The sequence below is a fragment of the Anomaloglossus baeobatrachus genome, chromosome 5 (assembly GCF_048569485.1).
Source record: "Anomaloglossus baeobatrachus isolate aAnoBae1 chromosome 5, aAnoBae1.hap1, whole genome shotgun sequence".
NCBI classification, from domain to species: Eukaryota; Metazoa; Chordata; class Amphibia; order Anura; family Aromobatidae; genus Anomaloglossus; species Anomaloglossus baeobatrachus.
The window spans coordinates 235,697,439-235,722,237 of NC_134357.1; the positions used below are offsets into that span (position 1 = coordinate 235,697,439).

General features: G+C 44.4%; 1 long non-coding RNA gene across 1 annotated transcript in view; it reads left to right on the forward strand.

Moving 5' to 3' along the window:
* The window catches only part of LOC142311108 (uncharacterized), a 30,513-nt gene extending 9,094 nt beyond the window's left edge, over nucleotides 1-21,419 (forward strand). Inside the window, exons 2-3 of the long non-coding RNA XR_012754239.1 lie at nucleotides 8,600-8,761; nucleotides 19,847-21,419. This is a non-coding gene — a long non-coding RNA (uncharacterized LOC142311108). The remainder of the gene's footprint in view (nucleotides 1-8,599; nucleotides 8,762-19,846) is intronic.
* Nucleotides 21,420-24,799: the final 3,380 nt, after the last annotated feature.

Below are 24,799 nucleotides of genomic sequence, written 5' to 3' on the forward strand. Positions count from 1 at the left end.
GTCTAGCTATAATCTCTTGGAAAATGAATTGACAGTACTTAGGGCAGGTTTAGGATTTGTGCCTACGGTTAGATTTGATGTATTCTCATGGATAAAAGATCTTAACCTATTTATACGTAAATTGAGATGGAAAAAGCACTATACAATTTTAAATCGGAATAGATGTCATCAGTTGGGTATTCCGATGGATATGTTGAATGATTTTGACAACCTAGTGAGTTTGGAAGAGGAAGGGAATAGAAGAACGGGTGAAGGCCCCTTTTCCTCATTGAAAAATAGGAGTACAAAAATGCCACCTCAAGGAGAACAAGACAGCACAGAGATTTTTTGCAAATTGGTAACTATGGATTTAATGAAAATTAATCCTAAATATCATCCAGCTCCGAAAAATCTCACTCAATATGAGAAAGAAGCCCTAGAAAGTCTGGAAAAAAATCAAGAGATCATAATAAAACCGGCAGATAAAGGCGGGAATACGGTCGTTATGGATAGAGAAAACTACTTAAAAATGTGCATGTCCCTTCTGTTGGATAGACAAACATATGAGATCCTTAAACAGGACCCTACGGATATTTTTCTGGGGGAATTAAAGCTGATATTGACAGAAGCTCAGAATAACAAACTAATCAGTAAGGATGAATTTGAATTCCTTCTACCAAAGCATCCAAAAATAGCTACTTTTTATACAGTACCCAAGATACACAAGGGGTTGGATCCCCTAAAAGGACGACCTATAGTGTCCGGGATCAACGCCTTGTGTCAAAATAGCAGTACCTATATGGATCACATCCTGCGTCCGTTTGTTATGGCCCTTCCTTCACACATTAGGGACACAATGGATCTCCTTAGGAGATTAGAAGGGTTGACGGTTGAAAAAGAAACTATATTAGTGTCAATTGACGTCGAATCATTATATAGTCGGATACCCCATCATGTTGGCTTAAAAGCTATTAACCATTTTTTGTCATCTCGAGGTACACAGTTTGCCCTCCACAATGAATTTATACAAGAACTAATGAAATTCATCCTCACCAGAAACTACTTCATTTTTAATTCTGTATTTTTCCACCAGCTCAGGGGCACAGCAATGGGGAGCCCGTGTGCCCCCACTTATGCCAACTTGTTCCTGGGCTGGTGGGAGGATACAGTGGTTTTTGGTGAGGAAGACAATGAATGGACCCCCCAGATTATGTTCTGGGGGAGATACATTGACGATGTCATTGTCTTGTGGAATGGGTCAATTGAATCTTTTATCTCATTTGTTGAACATCTAAACATCAATGATATAGGCCTAAAATTAACATATGAGATTGGTGGGGACAAAATCCCGTTCCTAGATATCTTTATACAAAAGGATGAAGAAGGGAGACTAAAAACTGATGTGTATAGGAAACCAAATTGCACGAACAACTTACTACACTGGAACAGCTATCATCCTCCTCCCCTTAAGAGAGGCATACCCAAGAGACAGTTCCTGAGATTGCGCAGGAACTGTTCCTTGGAGAGTGACTTCGATAAACAATCAAGATCTTTGACGAATAGATTTCTCCAGAGAGGATATCCTGGAGAAACAATAAAAAAGGCCCAGGATTTTGCTTGGAGAAGCCAAAGGACGGAGCTATTGGTCCCTAGACAAAAGGAGGATCAAGATATCAAAACAAGATTGATAGGGACCTTTGACGACCAGAATCATAGAGTCCTGGGGATCTTGAAAAAGTACTGGGGAATACTTCGGAGTGATCCAGATATTAGTAATGCAATTATGGAGACACCATCAGTTACATACAGGAGAGGACGCACGATAGGGGACCAGCTGGTACACAGTCTCTATACCCCCCCCCAAAAGAAGGGCACCTGGTTAGATCAAAGAGGAATTGGAACATATAGATGTGGAAAGTGCTCTTTCTGTAAATTTGTTATTCCATCTAAAGAATTCATTAGTGTGAGCACGGGCAGAGTCTATAAATATAGAAATTTTGGTAATTGTAAGACTGAAGGATTAGTATATTTGTGTACCTGCTCCTGCCCACTAGATTATGTGGGAAAGACAAAAAGACAATTCAGAATTAGGATCAGTGAGCATTTGGGAGATGTTAGAAATAAGAGAGACACCCCTATTGCCCGCCATGTGAATGACTGTCATGGGGGTGATGTGGGATCCTTGTCCTTTAGGATCATAGAAACGGTGCCCAAACCCATCAGAAGGGGAGATTGGGACAAGACAATTTTACAGAGGGAGACAAGGTGGATGTTTTGGTTGCAATCTATTCATCCTAAGGGATTAAATGAGCAACTCAGTTTTGTAAGCTTTATATAGGTGAAGATGTTACAAGAGTCCAGTAAGACATATAAGTTGCCTTCCAAGAGAAGGATAATGTCTAGGGAAAAGAAAAGGACTGCTAAAAAGACTTTATAGCAGTTGATATCCATAGAAAGTAAACAATAAATAGGGTAGGAGTAAAAATTGGAAATTATATATACAACCTTGTTTGATACCAAAAATCCTCTGCATCAACACACGCTCCAGTTCTCTGAGTTTAAATCACTAGATAAATTTCCCTAATTTTTCAAAAATTCTATCTTATAGACATTCTGGGGTCCGTAAAGTAGTTTTTTATATATTGTCCCATATTCAATTTATCATAGATGGGTGACAATACCAACTGAAAGGTGACAGATGGGACAGATAATGTATCTGTGTGAATTTATCCTCCCTTTATGTCACATGGTGTTTGTATAAATCAGCATGATATGAATCCTGTTTGAGCCATATATAAACTATCCTCATGATGTTATCAACCCTAGAGATAAATGGATGAGATATTTGACTACTATATGTATTTCCCATAATAAGTGGTGGAATGTATTAGATTTGGCTGGCCCCCATCCTTTGGCGCTTTCTGAATATCACATTTATACATACATGAACGGTTACCATAGAAACGAACAGCGACACAGTGGAATGTATAACTTTACTAGCAATGATCTGATCGGAAGTGACGTATCGCCCCCCGATATTACTTATTAAACTCTGTGGTTATAATTAATATTTATCGAGAAGATACGATATAATGAATGTGATGGATACATCAAGATCCGTTTAGATTATGGTCCGTTTATAAATGGACTTATTAAACAAAACTTTATTGGTAACGAACAGACCGGAAGTGACGAATCGCCACCCGGCAGTATATATAAGTATGGGGGAATAGATTGATCCGTATGGAATATAGATGTACCCGAATAACGGATCAAGGGATACCATGGCTAAACCGGATCCAGATATAGGTTATGACCCGTTGGTAGGAGGATAGGGTAAAAATTCAAAACGGAAGTGACGTATCGCATCTCTGCCCGAGTAACCGGATGTAGTCATAGGAAGTGACCTCACGGGCAATGTTCAGCCTGAGAGGCTGGCAGAGATGACAATCATCTCATCTTGATTGGAAACCGGAAACACAGGCCGTATGGAGGGGTATTTAAACCTGAAGGGAGGCCATATCCAGCAGGCGTGTATTACCTGCACTCCCAGCTGACTATCCGATATATACCTAGATATCTGGCTGCCGTTTTCATCTAATAGTAAGTACTACAAACTTTTGGGAAATAATGTTGCGTTTGGAGAAACTCATGTTCTCCCTTACATGTTTTTGTAGTTAAATTGATCTCCATATTGGAGGGGAACTGGACCCAATGGGTGACGGATGTGAACCATCGCAGATCTAGTAGTGGCACAGGACAGATATTATGCTGTGTTTGTGCAGTCATGTCTGCAAGTGAGTATAATATGGCCAGTAAGATATGGATACTGCGATGTGATCCCGGAATGAAATTGATTACATACATTGACATATTTTGTCTTCTCAGTAATAACAGAATTCCTCATTGAAGGATCCATTTAATTCAGGACAAATTGGATACTTAGTAAGTAGAGAACTATTAGGGAGTGAATAACTGGTATAGGATTGATGGTAACCAATAAAGGGTTGTTTTTTAATTTAAGGTATATTGTTGTTACACTGTACCATCCATGTGAATTCAATTTGGAAAAGCCCCTGAAGAACCTCCTCTAAATTTAAGTCCTGGAGGTGAAACGCGTCGGGCAACATTAGGACGGGCTAACTTGTTGAACTATTAAATATAATGATATCCTGGGATTAATGCAGGAACCCCGGACTGGAGCCCAGACCCTGGCTCTTAATGAATCCTTGTAGATTGCAGGATTCACTGTGAATATTTGAAACCATACAATATAAATAATAGCTGACCCATATTGGATCGACAGTGAGATATGATGGTAGTATGAATGGGATTCACCATACAGGAATAGAAACCCCACAGAATAGCAGCACCTATTAGTGTCGAGTACAGGGTGCTACCAGGGCCAGTCGACGGAGAGTGGGGGCACCACTAACGTGACGTCACAGGGTGCCGACCCCCACGGGTAGGTAGGGAGAGTTGTAGGGAATTTGCCCACAGTACTCTCACCATACCAATACTTGCATTAACAATTTTTAATTTTTGCACTTATTCCTTGTTGTGGTATGTTTAATAAAATTATATTTTTTATAAAATAGGGGCCTTTGTTGGTATTTTAGTAAATATCGGGTAACCAAGGGAAGGGCTTCTTGGTTACCCAATATTTACATTGGTTACCAGCATCCGCAGAAGCCGGCTACCTGCTCACTGCACATTTAGTTGTTGCTCTCTTGCTGTCACACACAGCGATGTGTGCTTCACAGCGGGAGAGCAACAACTAAAAAATGGCCCAGGACATTCAGCAACAACCAGCGACCTCACAGCAGGGGCCAGGTTGTTGCTGGATGTCACACACAGCAACATCGCTAGCAAGTTGTGCCTCAGCAGCGATGTTGCTAGCGATGTTGCTTAGGGCTGGTTCACACTAAGCGACAGCGACAACGAGGTCGCTGTTACGTCACCATTTTCTGTGACGTAACAGCGACCTTGTAAGTCGCTGTTATGATCGCTGCTTAGCTGTCAAACACAGCAGCCGAAGCAGCGATCATAACCGCGAGAGCAGGGAGCCGCGCACACTGCTTAGCGCTGGCTCCTTGCTCTCCTAGCTACAGTACACATAGGGTTAATTAACCCGATGTGTACTGCAGCTACATGTGCAGAGAGCAGGGAGCCGCGCACACTGCTTAGCGCTGGCTCCTTGCTCTCCTAGCTACAGTACACATTGGGTTAATTAACCCGATGTGTAATGCAGCTACATGTGCAGAGAGCCGGAGCCGGCAGCACAGGCAGCGTGAGAGCTGCGGAGGCTGGTAACTAAGGTAAATATCGGGTAACCACCTTGGTTACCCGATGTTTACCCTGGTTACAGCTTACCGCAGCTGCCAGATGCCGGCTCCTGCTCCCTGCTCGCTTCATTTCGTCGCTCTCTCGCTGTCACACACAGCGATCTGTGTGTCACAGCGGGAGAGCGCCTTTGAAGAAAACGAACCAGGGCTGTGTGTAACGAGCAGCGATCTCGCAGCAGGGGCCAGATCGCTGCTCAGTGTCACACACAGCGAGATCGCTAATGAGGTCACTGTTGCGTCACCAAAACCGTGCTGTAGCAGCGATTTCGGTAGCGATCTCGCTATGTGTGAAGCACCCCTTAGTGTGACAGTACCTTTACAGAAAGGACAATTACTGCAGCAACATCAGAAATGGTTGTAGAAGAATACAGAAGTGATAATGAGGTAACAGTCCCGCACACAGTCTGAGGAATTCAACAACTCACTTCTAAAAGATCCTGGCTTGTGGACAAATATAAACAACAAGTTGAGAGAATTCCTTGTTTTGAATGGTCCACAGCAAATAATGGCATTTAGATTTCCAAAAGACAAATCCAATAGAAGATTCAACCGTAGACATTATTCCAGAGAACTGCCTAATGGTGAGGTATCAGAAAGGCAATGGCTGATGTATTCATCAACCAACAACTCTGTATATTGCTTTTGCTGCAAACAGTTTCCACTGGGATGAGTGATTGGAAAAATCTTGCGAGAAATTTGGCTTTCCTCCAATGGAAGGATCTAGAAACTAGACAGGCTAAATCTAAAGGCCACGTTACACGCAACGACATCGCTAACGAGATATTGTTGGGGTCACGGAAATCGTGACGCACATCCGGCCTCATTAGCGACATTGTTGCGTGTGACATCTACAAGCGACCGCTAATGATCAAAAATACTCACCTAATCGTTGATCGTTGACACGTCGTTCATTTTCAAAATATCGTTGCTGGTGCTGGACTCGAGGTTGTTTGTTGTTCCTGAGGCAGCACATATCGCTACGTGTGACACCCCAGGAATGACGAACATCAGCGTTCCTGCGTCTTCCGGCAACAAGGTGGGCGTGTCGTTAATGCGGCTGGTTTCCGCCCCTCTGCTTCTATTGGCAGGGCGCTGTGTGACATCGCTGTGAAAGAGCACGAACCTCCCCCTTAAGCCTGCTTTACACCTTTCAATTAAGCATACGATATCGTATGCGATGTGACACACCCCTATCGTATGTGCGGCACGTTCAATTTGTTGACCGTGTCACACAATCGATTAAAAGATGTCACACGTACTTACCCTTCCATACGACCTTGATGTGGGCGGCGAACATCCACTTTCTGGAGTGGGAGGGACGTTCGTCGTCACAGCGACTTCATGCGGCAGCCGGCCAATAGAAGCGGAGGGGCGGAGATGAGCGGGACGTAAACATCCCGCGCACCTCCTTCCTTCCGCATTGCCGGCGGGACGCAGGTAAGATCTGTTCATCGTTTCCGGGTGTCACACACTGCGATGTGTGCTGCCTCGGGAACATTGAACAACCCGACGTGCAATTTTTAGGAAATGAACGACGTGTATGCGCTGAACGGTTTTACGTTCAATCGCAGTCGCACGTAGCTGTCACACGCTACAACACCACTAACGATGCCGGATGTGCATCACTTACGACGTGACCCCGCCGACACATCATTAGATATGTTGTAGTATGTAAAGCGGCCTTTAAAAAAGAGGTTGTTTGCCGCCAACAGCGACATCGCTAGGAAAGTAAGTATGTGTGACGCGTCCTAGCGATATTGTTTGCCACGGGCAACGATTTGCCCGTGACGCAGAAACGACGGGGGCGGGTGCGATCGCTAGCGACATCGCTAGCGATGTCGCAGCATGTAAAGCGCCCTTAACAGTTGACGATACAAACCAAAAACTTATTGCTTCTGAAACACAGCATTGGCAAAACGTGTTAAAAAGGTTGATTGTTCTGATCAGAACAATGGCAGTTCAAAATGTTGCATTTCATGGGAGATCTCAAAAGCTTTATGAAACAAACAATGGAAACTTTCTCAAATTTGTGAAGGCAATAGCAGAGTTTGACTCTATACTCGAAAAACACCTCAAGCAAATAACCAACCATACTATTCACAGTCACTATCTTGGAAGCGGCACTCAAAATGAGATCTTCCAGTTACTATCTGATCAAATCAAGCAGAAAATTCTTGCACAATTATCTGCAGCTAAATACCATTCAGTAAAGGGTGCTTTATACGCTGCGATATCGGTAACGATATATCGTCGGGATCACGTCGTTAGTGACGCACATCCGGCGTCGTTACCGACATCGCAGCGTTTAACACAAATGACCGACGATCAACGAGCACAAAAACGGGAAAAATCATTGCTCGTTGACACGTCGCTCATTTCCTTAGTATCGCTGCAGCGACAGGTACGATGTTGTTCGTCGTTCCTGTGGCAGCACACATCGCTATGTGTGACACCGCGGGAGCGACGAACACCTCCTTACCTGCCTCCACCGGCAATGCGGAAGGAAGGAGGTGGGTGGCATGTTCCGGCTGCTCATCTACGCCCCTCCGCTTCTATTGGCCGGCCGCTCAGTGACGCTGCAGTGACGTCGCTATGACGCCGAACGCACCTCCCCCTTGAAGGAGAGTTTGTTCGGCGGTCACAGCGACGTCGCTGACAAGGTATGTGCATGTGACGCTGCTGTAGCGATAATTTTCCCTACGGCAGCGATCACCACATATCGTGCCACCGACGGGGGCAGGTGCTATCGGTCGTGACATCGCTAGCAATAGCTAGCGATATCGCAACGTGTAAAGCACCCTTAATTGTGGACTGGACACCAGATATAAGTCATAAAGAGCAAATGACTTTGAGGTTACGTTTTGTTACAGTCAAGGAAGGCTATGGAAATTAAAAACCTAAGGTACAAATAAAAGAACGCTTTTTAGGTTTCCTTGAAATAGATGATTCACATTTGCTGGCATGACAAAAGTACTTTTACAATGTCTTCAAGAAAATAATATTGATGTTGAAGACATGCGAGGGCAAGGTTACGACAATGGCTCCAACATCAAAGGAAAAATTAATGGTTTACAAGCTCGTGTGCGACAAATAAACCCAAGGGATTTTTATGTTCCTTGCAACTCCCATACTTTAAACCTGGTTGTAAGTGATGCAACATCTGCCTATGTTGAAGCAGTTGAGTTTTTTTTAACATAATTCAAAGCCTGTATGTGTTTTTCTCTGCCTCTACTCACCGATGGGCCATTCTTATTCATAATCTTGGTTTTTCACAGCAATCCCTTTCATTGAAACCAATAAGTAATACCAGATGGGAGAGCCGTGTAGATGTGGTCAAGGCTGTGCGCAACCAGATTTCGAACATAGATGAAGCTCTTAGACAAGTAATGAAGGACAGTACTCTAGAAGGAGCTGCTCTTTCAAAAACTATTGCAGAGGTAAGGGGCAACCAGAAAAATATCTGTAACTTTAAGTTTTTGTGTGGATTAGGCTAAGTTCACATTTCCGTTGTTTTGCATCAGTCACATGCGTTGCTTAACGCATGTGACTGATTGTGATACCAATGTGATATGACTGAAAGAATGTGTGATTAGATAGGAATCATGATCAAAAGATAGGAGTGATCCCAGATATTATTTGACCTATCAATAATTCAGTATCAAAGAGATGTCCTTTGGAAGGCCGATGATGACCAAAGAATACATGTCACAGGTTTTTGAAGCAGTTTTAGATAATAAGGAAGTAACATTTACAGTTCCACTTACCGGAAATTTGTGGTTAGCTTAAAGACAGGTTTAAGGAAGCTTGCATATGAAATTTACGGCTCATTACAATATTTCACTAACACTATGGTTAAACTGTGGTCAGCCAGTTGTCAACTGGCAGGATGTGCAGGAAATGTGCAGGAAGCTGCCGGTGCCCACAACAGTTTGTGGTCAAGTTACATGAACATGACTCAGCTGTCACATGCTGGTGACCATTTTAAACACAACCTACAAAGTTTCCTATAAAAATACACCGGACTCGTTTAATGTTAAGGGAAAACCTTCCAGGACATTGAAGTGTACGTACGCACTGTTCCTGTGATGCAAGATGCCATGATGTTGATTCCTTTATCATTAACTCGAGTTCCCTCCGATGTGAAAGGATTGCTACAACAAACGGTAATGTTGATGCATATTTCTGTTATTATATAAGATTCTAAATGCCTATGTACCATTAACTATTCATGTGCTATTAAAATAAATAGTATCTTGCTATAAAGAATATTAGTATTCGTGCCTGATTAGGATATCAGTGAGCGCTTCGTAAGTACGGGCTTTCAGCCCCCTTTTTAGTAGAATTTAGCAAGACATAAATTGGCGTAGTCGGCAGGATTACTTCTATTAGAAGTAATTTAACGAATTTTTGTAATTTAGAAGTTAAAAACATATATTTGGCAAATTTCCAGATATATTTTTTCAATCTTTTTGCATAGTGTCAAAATGTTCAGAAAACGTAAGGATAATGTTAAAGAGGTTGTTGTGGAGATCCCGAGCTGGATTGAGGCTCCCTACAATCTTATAGCACATGAATTGGTCAATTGTGGATTGGCAGAACAATGGCAGAATAAGCTTAAGGGTTGTGTACCTACTGATGTTGTGAATGTACTCAGTGGTGCCCCTGTGAAAGCAGGTGATGTAGTGTCTTGTGGATTGGTAGAACAATGGCAGGACAAGCTTAAGGGTAGTGAAGCTACTGATGTTGTGAATGTACTCAGTGGTGTCCCTGTGAAAACAGGTGATGTAGTGTCTTTAGCACGGCACAAACAATGGCAGGATAAGCTTAAGGGTAGTGAAGCTACTGATGTTGTGAATGTACTCGGTAGTGTCCCTGTGAAAGCAGGTGATGTAGTGTCTTTAGCACGGCACATCTGGATTTTGGCAAGTGCATATAGTGTAATGCATGAGCGTAATCTAAAGATGCAGAAGAAAAGTTCCCAGATGGAACAAAAGATGATAGAATTAGGTGGCCTGAAAACAGTTCTGGAAAGTAATACCAGACTGTTGAAGGATAAATTGGAACATTATCAGAATGTGGCAGAAAAAGCTGCCATAAAAATTGCTCAAAATAAGTACAAGAAAAGAAGAGGAAAGGTAAATAAAATAAAAATTGCTCAAAATAAGTACAAAAAAAGAAGAGGAAAAGTAAATAAAACCAAAGTACATAAAAGTATCGCCTCAGTTTCTGTAAACTGGGATCCCGATACTTGGGATGGGGATGTGTGGGATTCATCTTCATCATCTGATGAGGAGGATTACCATAAAGGGAAGATTCAGGCTAACCCAGTAAGGAGGCGCCTAGAGAGGACAGAAAATGAGATCATCCGGGAACATGTCCGGGATGGTCAGGGGAATCTGCAATATGACGAAGATGGTAATGCCATAATAAATGAGAGAACGATTCCTCATGTAAAAAATCGAGTAACCATTGAAGATTACTCTCAAGGAGAAGTTGATAGCATTTTAACACAGTTTAGACAAAAACCAGGAGAAGGAGAAATTGCCTGGTTGGTCAGGGTGCACGATCTTGGAGGAGGTGGAGTGCACTTTGACGCTGGAGACGTGGCAAAATTTGTCACCATGTCTCGTGACCCAGAAATTCAGAGATCAATAAAAAATTATTTTGTTGATCATAATGAGCATGGTTCTCAAAACTTAATCATGATCTTAGCCCATGCTTTTCTGGACAAATACCCATCAGAAGCAGACTTTCCTATCAACGATAAACCTTGGTATACCTTAAAAGATGGTATGGAAAGGCTGAAGGAAGAAGCAATGAGGAATGCTCTTCCTCTTTTGGGAATGGATGATGATTATCTCCAGTACCCATTAACAGCCAGCATAAGAAATAGGCTGGTTAAACATGCTCCTCCAGCATACAACTCAGTTATTTTAACCTTAACTGTAGCGCTGACTGGAGAATCAATCGGTGTAGTTCTAGGGAGGATGAGGGAGTTACAGGATATGGGACAGTGGGATAAATCATCCCCTGGAGGCCATGTTGGTAACAGTAAGCCAAACAATCCTGATTGGAAAAAGAAATCAGTAGGCGACGGGTGTCTCGCAAAGACATGTTCCAGGCTTTGCTTAAAGCCGGGATCAATAAGGAAAGGATTGATGGAAAGGAGACAGGAGAATTATGGAAGTTGTACAAACAGAAAGTTCTATCTGCAAAGAAAGTGACCACTACAAATATGGAAGGGGGTTCAAAAACCCCCAAGGTAAAGAAATTAGAGGGAAAAGGGGAAAAAACCCCAAAGAAAGTGTCTTGGGAAGATTTTTAGTCAGTTTATCCATGGGAAGAACTGGCTGCAGCCGTGGCTACAAAGGTTACGGAAGGAAGGGCTAATACACAGACTGAAGTCTGTGTAAATGAAAGTTCAGAAGGAAGTGATTTACTATAGGTAGCCAGCCAAGCCCCCCTATTGATAAAAAGGGACGAATGTCCCTACGTCAATCTCAGCATACATTGGAAAGGGGGAAATGTTCAAAGAGTCCCAGCTTTGATTGATACGGGGGCGGAGGCTACTTTAATTCATGGAAACCCAGAAAAAATAAAAGGACCTAGAGTAAAAATTGCTGGACTAGGTGGTCAAGTGATCACCGGGGTTCAGACACAGGTAGCTTTGAAGATAGGTAATTTACCTATCAAGAAGTATACGGTGCTGGTAGTACCTATACCAGAATATATTTTGGGAATTGATATCCTAAAATGGATGACTCTTAATCTAACCGAAGGAAAATTCTCCTTTGGGGTTATGTCTTGTCATAAGGAAATGCAGATTTCACATTATATCAATGATATAATGATACAAGGACAAGATGAGCAAAGTGTGAAAGATCAATTGACAAAACTGGTTGCTCATATGAGGAGTAAAGGATGGGAAATCAATGATGCCAAGGTTCAAGGACCGTCTCAGGTGGTAACATTTCTAGGGATTCAGTGGAACAAGGGGCACAGAGAGATCTTGCCCAATGCCAGACAGAAAATTATTAATTTTCCGGTCCCTAAATCCAAACAGGAGACTCAGTCTTATATTGGATTGTTTGATTTTTGGAGACAACATATCCCTCATTTGGGACAAATGTTGGCTCATTTGTACAAAGTAACGAGGAACAAATATGAGTTCCACTGGGGAGAGGAACAGCAAAATGTGTCTGAGATGGTCAGGGAAGCGTGGCAAGACATTGAAGGGATTATTCAATCTACCAAGACCACTGTATTTCATGTCGATGCTCATGTCCCTACTAACTCACTGGAACGTTTGTTTAATTCAGAAGCAGATAAAGCAGCAGCCATCAGACAAGTCAGTCCAACAGTTGACAAGGCAAGGTACAGCTGTTTGGGCACACCAGAAAGAGCGACACCTTATTCAGCAGGTTTAGACCTCAGTACATTGGAAACTGTCGTGGTACCCCCAGGCAAGGTAAAACCAATTTCAACAGGATTGGGTTGCCAGATGCCAAAGGATCATTATGGTCAAATAGCCACTCCTAGTTTAGTGTTAAAAGGAGCCATAGTGAGGGGCGTGGCTTGAGCTTGATGGCAGGCGGACGTTTTCTCTAAGAGCTCCGCAGGCTGAGGCGGCAGATTACAAATTACAACTCATCAGGCACCTCCAAACATGCCTGGAAAGAAAGGCACAGACACACCAAGCAGACCACCAGCGCTGAGGAGCGGCAGCACAGCGGTGGATCACTTTTTCAGAAGTGGGAAGCTGTCCCCGGGTCCCAGGCCTGCTCCTGTCATGGCACCCGCGACCACGAGGCAGACGCTGGCAGCAGGAGGAATTAGCAGAGGACACGGTGTGGAAGCGGCGGGGGAGACTCACATCACAGAGGTACAGAGCGGTGTCAGTGCAGCGCTGACAGGATCAAGGTCTCCACGTGTTTTCCAGACACCAGCGGTGCAGGGGAATACAGGAGGAGAGCCCGCTGTGAGACATATACAGGAGGAGGGAGGAGGGGGAATTCCAACCTCACAGCAGAGATCAGGAGGTCAGGCTGATGCAGAGAACAGGAGCGTGGGTGCTGAGGGAATTAACCCTGTAAGCACAGACAGCATGAACTCTCAAGGGATATCAGGTTCCCAGGAAAACTCATCCCCAAACAATCAGGGGAAGCAAACTGGAGGCCAAATCACACATATAGTTAACCCTGGCTGTCTCTCTGCAGAAACAGATCGCATATTGCAATTACTGTCAGCTCTCCCTACCAAAAATGATCTAGACATACTAGTGACCAAAATGGAGGCGGCACATGAAAGGGCCCTGTCTATTGTGAAAGGGGACATTGACGCTCTGGATACACGCACAACAGCAGTGGAAAAAGACGTATTTACATTATTTGAAAGAGTTAACACACTGGAGCAAGATCTCTCCAATTCCAGAACACACCTGCAAAATGTCGCCATTCTATTAGATGATCAAGAGAATAGGGGAAGGCGAAATAATATCCGATTGAAAGGAATTCCAGAAGTGATAACAGCCAATGCCCTGCTCAAGTCTGTAACTCTAATATTCAACAAGGTGATGGGGGCTGCTGAGGATACCACCTATGTGATTGATAGGGTCCACAGAGTGTTCCGCCAAGGCCCGGGGGATACTGCCCAACCAAGAGATGTTCTGTGCAGACTACATTACTACACCGATAAAGAAGCCATACTGAGAAATGCATGGACCTATGGAACTGTCTCATATGAAGGGTCTGAAGTCAAGCTCTTTCCTGACATATCATCCAGAACCCTGTACATGAGACGCCAACTTATGCCAATTTTGCAAAAGATCAAAGATAAAGGAGCATCCTACAGATGGGGACATCCATTTCACCTAATAGTTCGCCACAAAGGGGACCAATTCCTGCTGAAGCGTCCGGAGGAAGTGGAAAGTCTCTTCCAATTTCTTGATACGCCTGCGGTGGAAATTCCTAACTGGCTACTGATGGACAGACCTGCCGGGTTACCCCAAAGAAAAAGAGGAAGTAGACGTCTGCCTGCGAGATATCAGAAAAGTTCCAGGGACTTCGTGCCGATCGGTTATTGTTCCCAGGAGGAGCCAGATTGATGACTCGGGTTTGATTATGGTTTTTTGTCTCATGGTGGGAGGAGCGGGAGATAGGCCATATTTTTAGGCCTGGTGTCGTCATCATAATATTGTATTAAGGTCTTGCGAAATGTCCTGAAGTATTCATGCTTTTTGCTCTCTTTTTTTTTTTTTTTTTTTCTCTTCCCCCCCCCTTCTCTCTCCCCCCCTCCTCTCCATGTGGGATATAAGGACCCTTGAATTGTTAAGTTTTGAGGATAGTCTGGAAATTTTGGTAGTCATCTAAGTTCTGTGCCTCTCACCGCCCTGTCCCAGTATGGGGGGGTGAGATGTGGGTTTGTAGTTTAAAATAGCAATGTCATTTTTGCCTAGAGCCTGTTCAGCTTCTGCCCTTGGTCTTCCACGCACCCCAAGGGTGGTTCTCCCGTGAGGAGGGCACCAGGTCTCCGAAAGTTTCAGTGAGACTGTATAGTTTTAGAGTGTATAATTGTACTGGTCGTTCTTTTAGGCCAGCTGGTACGGTCTATAATTATATTTTGTCTAACTCTTAACGTACTCTTTCTCTAACTCATTATCCTTTTCTCCTTCTTGGTTTCTTTCTTTCTTCTGCGTTTTTTTCTCTCTGTAGGGTCTGAACCCTTCTCTCTCCTTCCTGACTTTTCTGACCCCCTCTTCCCTTCCATCCCCTATCCCACTCTCTCATATCCCGTCCTCTCCCGTAGGGGGTACACCACAGTTCTTGACATAACTATGCACAGATCAGGGGTCTCGGAAGTGAAATATGGGACACTAAATGTAAAAGGACTACATAGCCCGGGTAAGAGGTCTATCCTGGCAAACTCGTTAAAAAAAAATGGGGTCCAAGTTGCCTTTCTGCAGGAAACGCATTTATGCAAACATAAACCATTCAAACTAACATCACGCTGGTTCCCTGAGGCATACCATAGCTTCTCACCAGACCCGAAGTCCCGAGGAACTAGCATCCTCATCGCTCGCGCAATTCCCTGGGAGTTCATGGACTCTCGCAGTGATGACATGGGCAGACTATTAATGGTGAAGGGCAGGATCGCCAGGCATATTTACACTCTGGTATCCATATACCTTCCCAATATAGGGCAGATTGACACCCTGGCGGGATTTCTGGAGTCAATGGAGGACTTCGTGGAGGGGACACTCATACTAGGGGGGGATCTCAATATTGCTCTAAACCCAGCGCAGGACACTTCGACAGGCACTTCGGCACATCCTACATCAGCTCTCCGCAGGCTGCGGTGCATGTTACATGAACAGCAGCTTGTGGATACATGGAGACTTCTGCACCCGTCCGATAAAGACTACTCTTTCTATTCAAATGCACATGGAGTGTACTCCAGACTGGATTACTTTTTTGTGAAACACAAAGACCTTGAAAGGATCTCTAAAGCCCAGATAGACAACATAACCTTCTCTGACCACGCACTCTGCACAGTGTCGGTCTTGTTGCAGTCCCCGATTCCACAGCAGTGGCAGTGGAAGCTGAACACTTCCTTGCTGGAGGACCCGGGAAGCCTGCAGATGGTACAGAATTCTTTGACAGAATACTTTACAATGAATGCGGGTGGGGACACTTCACCAACAACGGTTTGGGAGGCTCACAAGTGCGTCATTAGGGGGGTGCTCATACAGCAAGGGGCAAGGAGAAAGAGGGAAAGGGAATTGGAGGTTAACAGGTTGCTCACACAGCTGAGGGATTTAGAGACACAACATAAGCAGATGCCCTCAGCAGAGTTGGGGGGATCCTTATTTAAAGTTCGGGATGAATTGCGGAAATTACTTAACAACAAGGCAAAGGGGGTCCTTAATAGATGCCGTAGACACTTCTATGAATACGGGAACAAGTGCAGCAGGACTTTAGCGAGAGCACTCAGACAACAACAGGCGACAACCTTTATATCAAAAATATCCCCATCACATCCCCAGGGTTCAATATTACACTCTTCGGTAGAAATAGCGGAGGCGTTCCAAAAATTCTATGAGTCCTTATATAATCTAGAGACAAATGACCCTGCGAAGTCAAAATCATCTTTTGAAAGAAAAATTTCAGAGTACCTCAGAGAAGCAAAAATGCCGAGGTTGGAAGATTCTGACATAGCTATGTTGGAAACTCCAATCTCAAAGCAAGAACTGGTGGACGCAATTACGTCATCAAAACCGGGAAAAGCCCCAGGGCCGGATGGCCTTCCCCTGATTTACTATAAAAAATTTACAGAGATGATATCTCCACACCTCCTGTCAGCATTTAATTCCAGGGCCTCGGAGGGCTCAACCCCTAATGCAGATTCGTTGAGAGCACATATTACGGTATTACCAAAAAAAGGGAAAGATCCAACACAATGCGCCAGTTATCGCCCGATATCCCTGCTGAATGTGGACACAAAATTATTTGCCAAGATCTTAGCGAACAGGTTGGCTCCTTTTCTTTCTTCAATAATTCATCCAGATCAGGCGGGCTTCATGGCGGGCCGTGAGGCACGGGATAATACTGTTAAGGCCATTAATCTGATACATAAAGCTAAAATGGGGGGTCTACCGTCTATGCTTCTGTCAACAGATGCCGAAAAGGCTTTCGACAGAGTAGACTGGACCTTTATGGAAGCCACGCTCGGTTGTCTTGGGTTGGGACGCGGCATGATGAATTGGATCATGTCTTTATACTCGGTACCCTCGGCAAGAGTCCGGGTAAATGGGATTCTGTCCGACCCATTTAAAATATCTAACGGCACCCGGCAAGGATGCCCATTGTCTCCGCTAATCTTCATCCTGACGCTAGAACCCTTCCTCAGACATGTACGAGCCAATTCTGATATTACAGGGATTGGGGTTGGCCAGGCAACACATAAAGTAGCTGCATATGCGGATGATCTTCTGTTTTTCGTTTCGGCACCAAGGATTTCGCTCCCAAACTTAATGAGGGAGTTTCTGAAATTCTCCAGCCTATCAAACTTTAAGATAAATTTCACAAAATCTGAGGCGCTCAACATAAATCTTACTTTTAAAGAAGTGGAAGAGTTGAAAACATCGTTTAGTTTTCGATGGGCAGCCCAATCCCTAAATTACCTGGGGGTACGTCTGACCAGTGACTTGGGTCTACTTTACTCACAGAACTTCCCATCTCTGTTATCTAGTATCAGGAAAGACTGTGACAGATGGGGGAAATTATTATTCTCCTGGTTTGGCAGATGCCAGATATATAAAATGAATGTCCTACCCAGAATTCTTTACCTGTTACAGGCGCTCCCAATCAAAATACCGTCTGGATTCTTCAAATCTCTGGAATCCATTCAGTCTTCGTTCATTTGGGGAGGTAAATCGGCACGCATAAAAAGAGCTATCTTACACAGGACCAAGGGGGGTGGGGGGATTGGGTTGCCAGATATAAGAAGATATCACTTAGCTGGGCATCTTACTAGAATGATTGACTGGTGCAGGAACGGGTCTCAGAAGGCGTGGATACAGATAGAGCAGTCCTTTTCACCAATACCCCTCAACAAATTACCGTGGGTACTCTCTGAGGTCCCTGCAAGATTGAAATCACATCCAACTATCGGACCAACCGTGACATACTGCAATACTGGGAAGGTGCAATCGGAGTTGATACCCAGACACTCGAGCCTGACACCGATCTTGAGCCATCCTGCTTTTGAACCAGGTAGAACAGACCCGGTATTTCAGGCATGGGTTCGGGGCGGGGTGGACCGGGTGGAAGACTTTGGGATTCGGGACAACTGGCCGCAGGTGGAGGGTTTGGGGGTTAGACAGGATCCCATCCCACTGGGTCTATGGAGATGCTTACAATTGACGCATTTTTTCAGTAGTCTCCCAGCTAGGACCCACTTTCAACGTCCTAAGACACAGTTTGAAAAATTGTGTATGGGTTCAGGCACAATACGACATTCGCTTTCAGTGGTTTATTCACTTTTGTCTTCGTCCCCTGACCAGCAACTTCCCCCGTTTGCTTCACAATGGGAATGTGATTTGGGTATCCAGCTGACACCAATACAGTGGGAACGGATCTTCAGATTGGCACACACATCTTCCATCAGCTCCAGGTTCCAGGAGGCTAGCTATAAACTGTTATCCAGATGGTACAGAATACCCTCCAGGTTACATGTCATGTTTCCAACAGTAGACCCCACATGTTGGAGATGTGGCACAGCAGAGGGTAACATTTTACATGTGTTTTGGGGGTGTGAGGCGATCCGGCCCTTCTGGAAGGGAGTGTCCGACACCATTCGCCAGGTTACTGGCAATGACGAGGAGCTGGGACCTGCTGCTGCCCTATTGCATCACTGTGGGGTCCCTGAAAAAACCTACAAGAATTCTTTGAGGAAATTCCTTATTATGGCTGCAAGAGTATGCATACCTGAAAGATGGAGGAGCACGACCCCTCCCACGTTGGTCCAATGGATCAATAAGGTCAATGACCTCATGTACATGGAGGATTTAACCTCCTCGCTGCATGATACATATGAGAAATTCTGGTCCACTTGGCGAGAATGGTTGGACTTCCAACATTCAGAGGAATATAGCGTCCTGGTGGGGGGCGATGTGGCTGCCGATGGAACCGCAGTCCGCATCACTTAGCTGAACTCCCCTCCCTACCCCCCCCCCCCCCGCTTCCCTCCCTCTCTTCCCCCCCTCTCTTCCCCTCCCCCTCCCATCTTTCTTCCTACTTTTCTATTCTTCTCACACTGATTGCCTTATAACTTTTCTTTCTTCTCTAGCCTTTCTATCTTGTTTCACATGTATTTGTGAGTCACCTTCGTTATCTGTTTTAATGTGAATCTGTATTAAAGCAAAAATGTGGTGGAACCTAGACTTATCAGGAACCCGGGAGGAGATATATGAAGGAACGTGATTCAGCAAGATACAAATATATATTTCCCGTTTGGCATCTTGTTAATGATATATGTATTGTAGTGCAAATTGGCCTGATTGGTCATAAGAACTGTATTATGTTATGTTGAAGGTTTTCACTTAAAAATAAAGAATTTAAAAAAAAAAAAGGAGCCATAGTGGTGGGAGGGGTAATAGATGCAGATTATCAGGGAGAAATCAAGGTACTGATGCTAAATTTGGGAAATGAACCTTTGATATTGATGAAACACCAGAAGGTGGCTCAGGTGTTGATAATTCCAATAAACTTGTCTGAAATAAGAGAAGGAACTGCCCCGGCAGAATTAACAATACGGGGTACTAAAGGTTTTGGATCCTCTAATATTAAAAATGTAGGAGCAAAAATATGGATTCAAAACCTCCAAGGACCGCCCTCAGAGGCAGAGGTAATAGTGGTCAGAAAAGATCGTACTCTCCTGATAATGAGACCAGGAGTGGAGAAGTGGGAATATGTCCCACAAGAAAAATGTTATTTACGAGAATAATAGTGTATCTTTATTTGCAGATGGTGTTGTAAATAAGCGGAATCCATGGTATCGGTTACTGGGAAGAGCTCGATAGTGATGAGATGGAGAAATTCCTGTGTTTGATGTTTGCCTCTCTGGTCGTTGGATGGACAAGTCTACATCAGGAGGAACCTGTGGCGAATGAATTTCTGATGCACCATCACATTTTCAACACACAGATTGCTGGATCTGTACACATTCTTCGGTTACAGCCACCAGTATCCCTTATCTGGATGTCCCGGTATCGATGGAGCTGATAAAGACACTCGAAGTGTTCGTCTATAGAATACTACAGTACCCATTTCCATAGTGGGATGGATCAATCTTCCATGGTGGCAAGGCAATTTGAATGCAACAGTCACCAATTTGCAATATCTGGCTTTTAAGGGAGGAATTTGGGTACTAAGAAATAAGACTGGACTGACTAACCTGGGATTCATCCCTATGGGGAATATAAAAATAAGTTTTGGGACAGCTATAAATACTGTAGATGCCTTTAAACCCAGCTTAGTGGAAAGGACAATTCATGATATGTTATGGCCTTATGCCAATATGTTCATAAATGGGTCTAGTGAAACTTGTAGTAACATATCGGGAAATGTAATGTGTAATGATTCCTTTGAATATCGAGCAAATGCCAAAACACATGATATTCAAGGGAGCTTTTCAGATAATATTGCTTTTAGTTTTAATATACTGTACAAAAGTAGTGAAAGTGATTATATTTGTGATTCAACGTTTATCTAAACAAACCAAGAAAACAAAATTTGTGGCAAACAATATTTCTTGGTCATGGTATGGTATATTCCGAGTGATCTTCTTCTAGTGGAATACTGATGATGGAAAATAATCCCTGGGATCAAGGACCGATTGTGATACCAATGTGATATGACTGAAAGAATGTGTGATTAGATAGGAATCATGATCAAAAGATAGGAGTGATCCCAGATATTATTTGACCTATCAATAATTCAGTATCAAAGAGATGTCCTTTGGAAGGCCGATGATGACCAAAGAATACATGTCACAGGTTTTTGAAGCAGTTTTAGATAATAAGGAAGTAACATTTACAGTTCCACTTACCGGAAACTTGTGGTTAGCTTAAAGACAGGTTTAAGGAAGCTTGCATATGAAATTTACGGCTCATTGCAATATTTCACTAACACTATGGTTAAACTGTGGTCAGCCAGTTGTCAACTGGCAGGATGTGCAGGAAATCTGCAGGAAGCTGCCGGTGCCCACAACAGTTTGTGGTCAAGTTACATGAACATGACTCAGCTGTCACATGCTGGTGACCATTTTAAACACAACCTACAAAGTTTCCTATAAAAATACACCGGACTCGTTTAATGTTAAGGGAAAACCTTCCAGGACATTGAAGTGTACGTACGCACTGTTCCTGTGATGCAAGATGCCATGATGTTGATTCCTTTATCATTAACTCGAGTTCCCTCCGATGTGAAAGGATTGCTACAACAAACGGTAATGTTGATGCATATTTCTGTTATTATATAAGATTCTAAATGCCTATGTACCATTAACTATTCATGTGCTATTAAAATAAATAGTATCTTGCTATAAAGAATATTAGTATTCGTGCCTGATTAGGATATCAGTGAGCGCTTCGTAAGTACGGGCTTTCAGCCCCCTTTTTAGTAGAATTTAGCAAGACACTGATGCGTTATACAACCGATGACAACGGATGACAAAGAAAAGAATTTCCATTGTCGGACTCCGTTGTGTGCGGGGGGCGGAGTTCGGGGGGCGGAGCTGAGGACGTCAGTGCCGCGGTCTGCATGGCTGGGGACAGGTGAGTGTGTGTGTGTGTGTGTGTGTGTCTACATGCGTGTGTACATGCAGAGTGCGGAAGGGGGCGGAGCGAAAGGGGGCGGAGCCGAGTGGGGCCGTGGAGCTGAGGACGTCAGTGCCGCGGGGACTGCAGGGCTGGGGACAAGTGAGTGTGTGTGAGTGTGTGTGTGTGTGTGTGAGTGTACACATGCGGAGAGCGGGAGGGGGCGGAGCCGAGTGGGAAAGTGTCGGCCTCCTTGCACACTGTATCCAGGGTAAATATCGGGTAACTAAAAGCAAAGCACTTTTTGCTTGGTTACCCGATATTTATCTTGGATACCAGCGTACACCGCTTAGCGCGGGCTCCCTGCACCCGTAACCACTGTAAATATCGGGTAACTAACCAAAGTGCATTGCTTGGTTACCCGATGTGTATCCTGGTTACGGGTGCAGGGAGCCAGAGAGAGCATGCGCAGCAAAATCCTATGGATCGCGCTGCTCAAAAAACGTTACAGGCTGCGTTGCTCCCGCCCGGTGGTCAGTTAAAAAACGACTGACTGCGACGCAGCGGATGCAACGCAGCATCATCAGTCGCAATCCGTCACTAATAGAAGTCTATGGGGAAAAACAGGATTCCTGCAAAATATTTTGCAGGATACCGTAATTCCTTTGTGACTGATGCAAAACAACGTAAGTGTGAACTTAGCCTTAGTTATATGGTATGACATCCTATTTGAAATTAACTTTACAAGTAGGGGCGAGCCCTGGACATGGAGGAGTAAGGACGCTCGTTGCCGGAGCTCCTAAGCTTACAGTGATATATCCTCTCCTCCTCTGACCGCACGGAAGAGCGATGTCCCCAAAGAAAAGACCACCCTCAGTACTTGATCCAGCAGCTGGCAGGAGACCCTCTGGGAGTCTGATGAGATTCCTCTCCTCTCCAGCACATGCCAAGCGAGAGGAGAGAGGAAGCGGTGAGAGACTGACAGTGGGAGCCCAGCCATTGACATACCGGCGGGGTCTCCACGGAAGGGAGGTGGGGAGCGGATCCCAGGGGGCACCTCCGAGCTGAAGCTGCCTGCTATTTTCAGGCCCTCTGGGACCCCCAGCTTTGGGGAAGTGACTCTGGGGGCTCTGATATACTGCCGGTGCCCTCCTCTGACATGCAGGACGTTCGGGCCTTGAGGGAGCTCATCCTGGCCCTCCCCAGCAAAAAATCAAGAAATAACGTCTGGAACTCCATTATGAGTCTGAACTGGGTGCAAAAACCAAAACAATCTACACTATATGGAGAGAAGGTATGCACACCAGTGACTATGTAAGGGGAATATATGAAAAGCAGAAACTGCTGTGTGAATACTGGCATGAAAAATCCAATAGCTATATGTAAGAATGATAGTATGAAAAATGGAATCTGCATTACTGCCATGAACATATGAATAAAGAGAAATTTAGCTATTGAATTGATCAATGCAATAGAGCCCCAACACTACGCCAAAGTATTTCTCTTCGTTGGGGTCCCTAGCTTGTGTGTGTCCTCTCATGCAGTGAAAAAACGTACCGTGTATGGGAAGCTGAGACCCAGGCTATATATGCGTATAATGTGGACTGGCAATAGGTATGGGTGGGGCCGGGTTCACAAACGAAAAACTACAAATCAAGAAATAACGTCTGGGACTCCATTCTGAGTCTGAACTGGGTGCAAAAACCAAAAAAATCTACACTGTATGGAGAGAAGGTATGCACACCAGTGACTATGTAACCTGGTCATCCGCTCTCCGTCCCTCCACCCCTTCTCTCCCCACTGTTCCTGAGCTTGTCTGCGACCGCAGAATAAAGTTGTTTGGCCACTTACCTCGTGAGCTGCCGCTTTCTTCTTTTGGACTATTGGAATTTGTTCACACTGTCTGCTGAGCACCACTTGGTTTGGCTTCATCAACTCAGGAACATATGAAGTCCAGAAAACAGCTGAACACTCCTGAACTGTGAGTACGGCTCCACTGCATGGCAACATAGACTGCAGTGCCCGACTTTCCTTCTCTTCATTTCCGCAGATAAATGGATAGATAGATAGATAAATGGATAGATAGATAGATAGATAATGGATAGATAAATGGATAGATAATGGATAGATAATGGATAGATAGATAAATGGACAGATAAATAAATGGATAGATAGATAAATGGATAGATAATGGATGGATGGATTACAACTTTTATTTGTGATGTATGTGATTCCCCCCACAGTATTTGTGATAGAGCAGTGACACTGTGGGACCTTGGATCTGAGATCTCACAGGGTCACTGCCGGCCGGTTGACGTCACGCTATTACCGCTGACGAGGTCGTGTGAGGACACACAAGTTCTTGCGAGCGGTAATGTGATCTGCGTGGGAAATGTCCTGGAGTTACCCGTGCAGCCTCGTACATGGAGCTGCATTGAGCACTCTGTCTCAGACGTCGCTGGATGCAAGCGTCGCCGGACCTCCTGTTTTGGACTACGTCAGACCTGGATGTTTGGGGGGGGTTAATAATGGGGTGAAAGAGGGGGCTGTGTGTGTGTTTATTTACTATCACTGACAGATTAGTGATGGTGTGCTATAGACGCTGCCATTACTAATTGTGGACTTAGCGGCAGCTATGGGCTGCCGTTAACTCATTCATTACCCCGTTGCCACCGCATCACGGCAATCGGGATGACGGCAAAACGCAGGGTAGTGATGAACATTGCCGCAGGTAAATCGCGGCTATACCGGGGGTATACCGCACATCATTTGCTACCTGCGGTATACCCACGGTATTTCGCAATTACATTACAGTGAATGGAGTGAAATACCGCAGGTACCTGCGAAAAAGAAGTGACATGCACATTTTCTCAAGAAATTTTCTCAAGAAATTCTGCAGAAAGAATGTTCTTGAGAAAAAAACGCAATGTGCGCACAGCTATTTTTCTTCGGCGCTCCATTGGGAGACCCAGACGATTGGGTGTATAGCTACTGCCTCCGGAGGCCACACAAAGCATTACACTAAAAAGTGTAAGGCCCCTCCCCTTCTGGCTATACACCCCCAGTGGGATCACTGGCTCACCAGTTTTTCTGCTTTGTGCGAAGGAGGTCAGACATCCACGCATAGCTCCACTGTTTAGTCAGCAGCAGCTGCTGACTA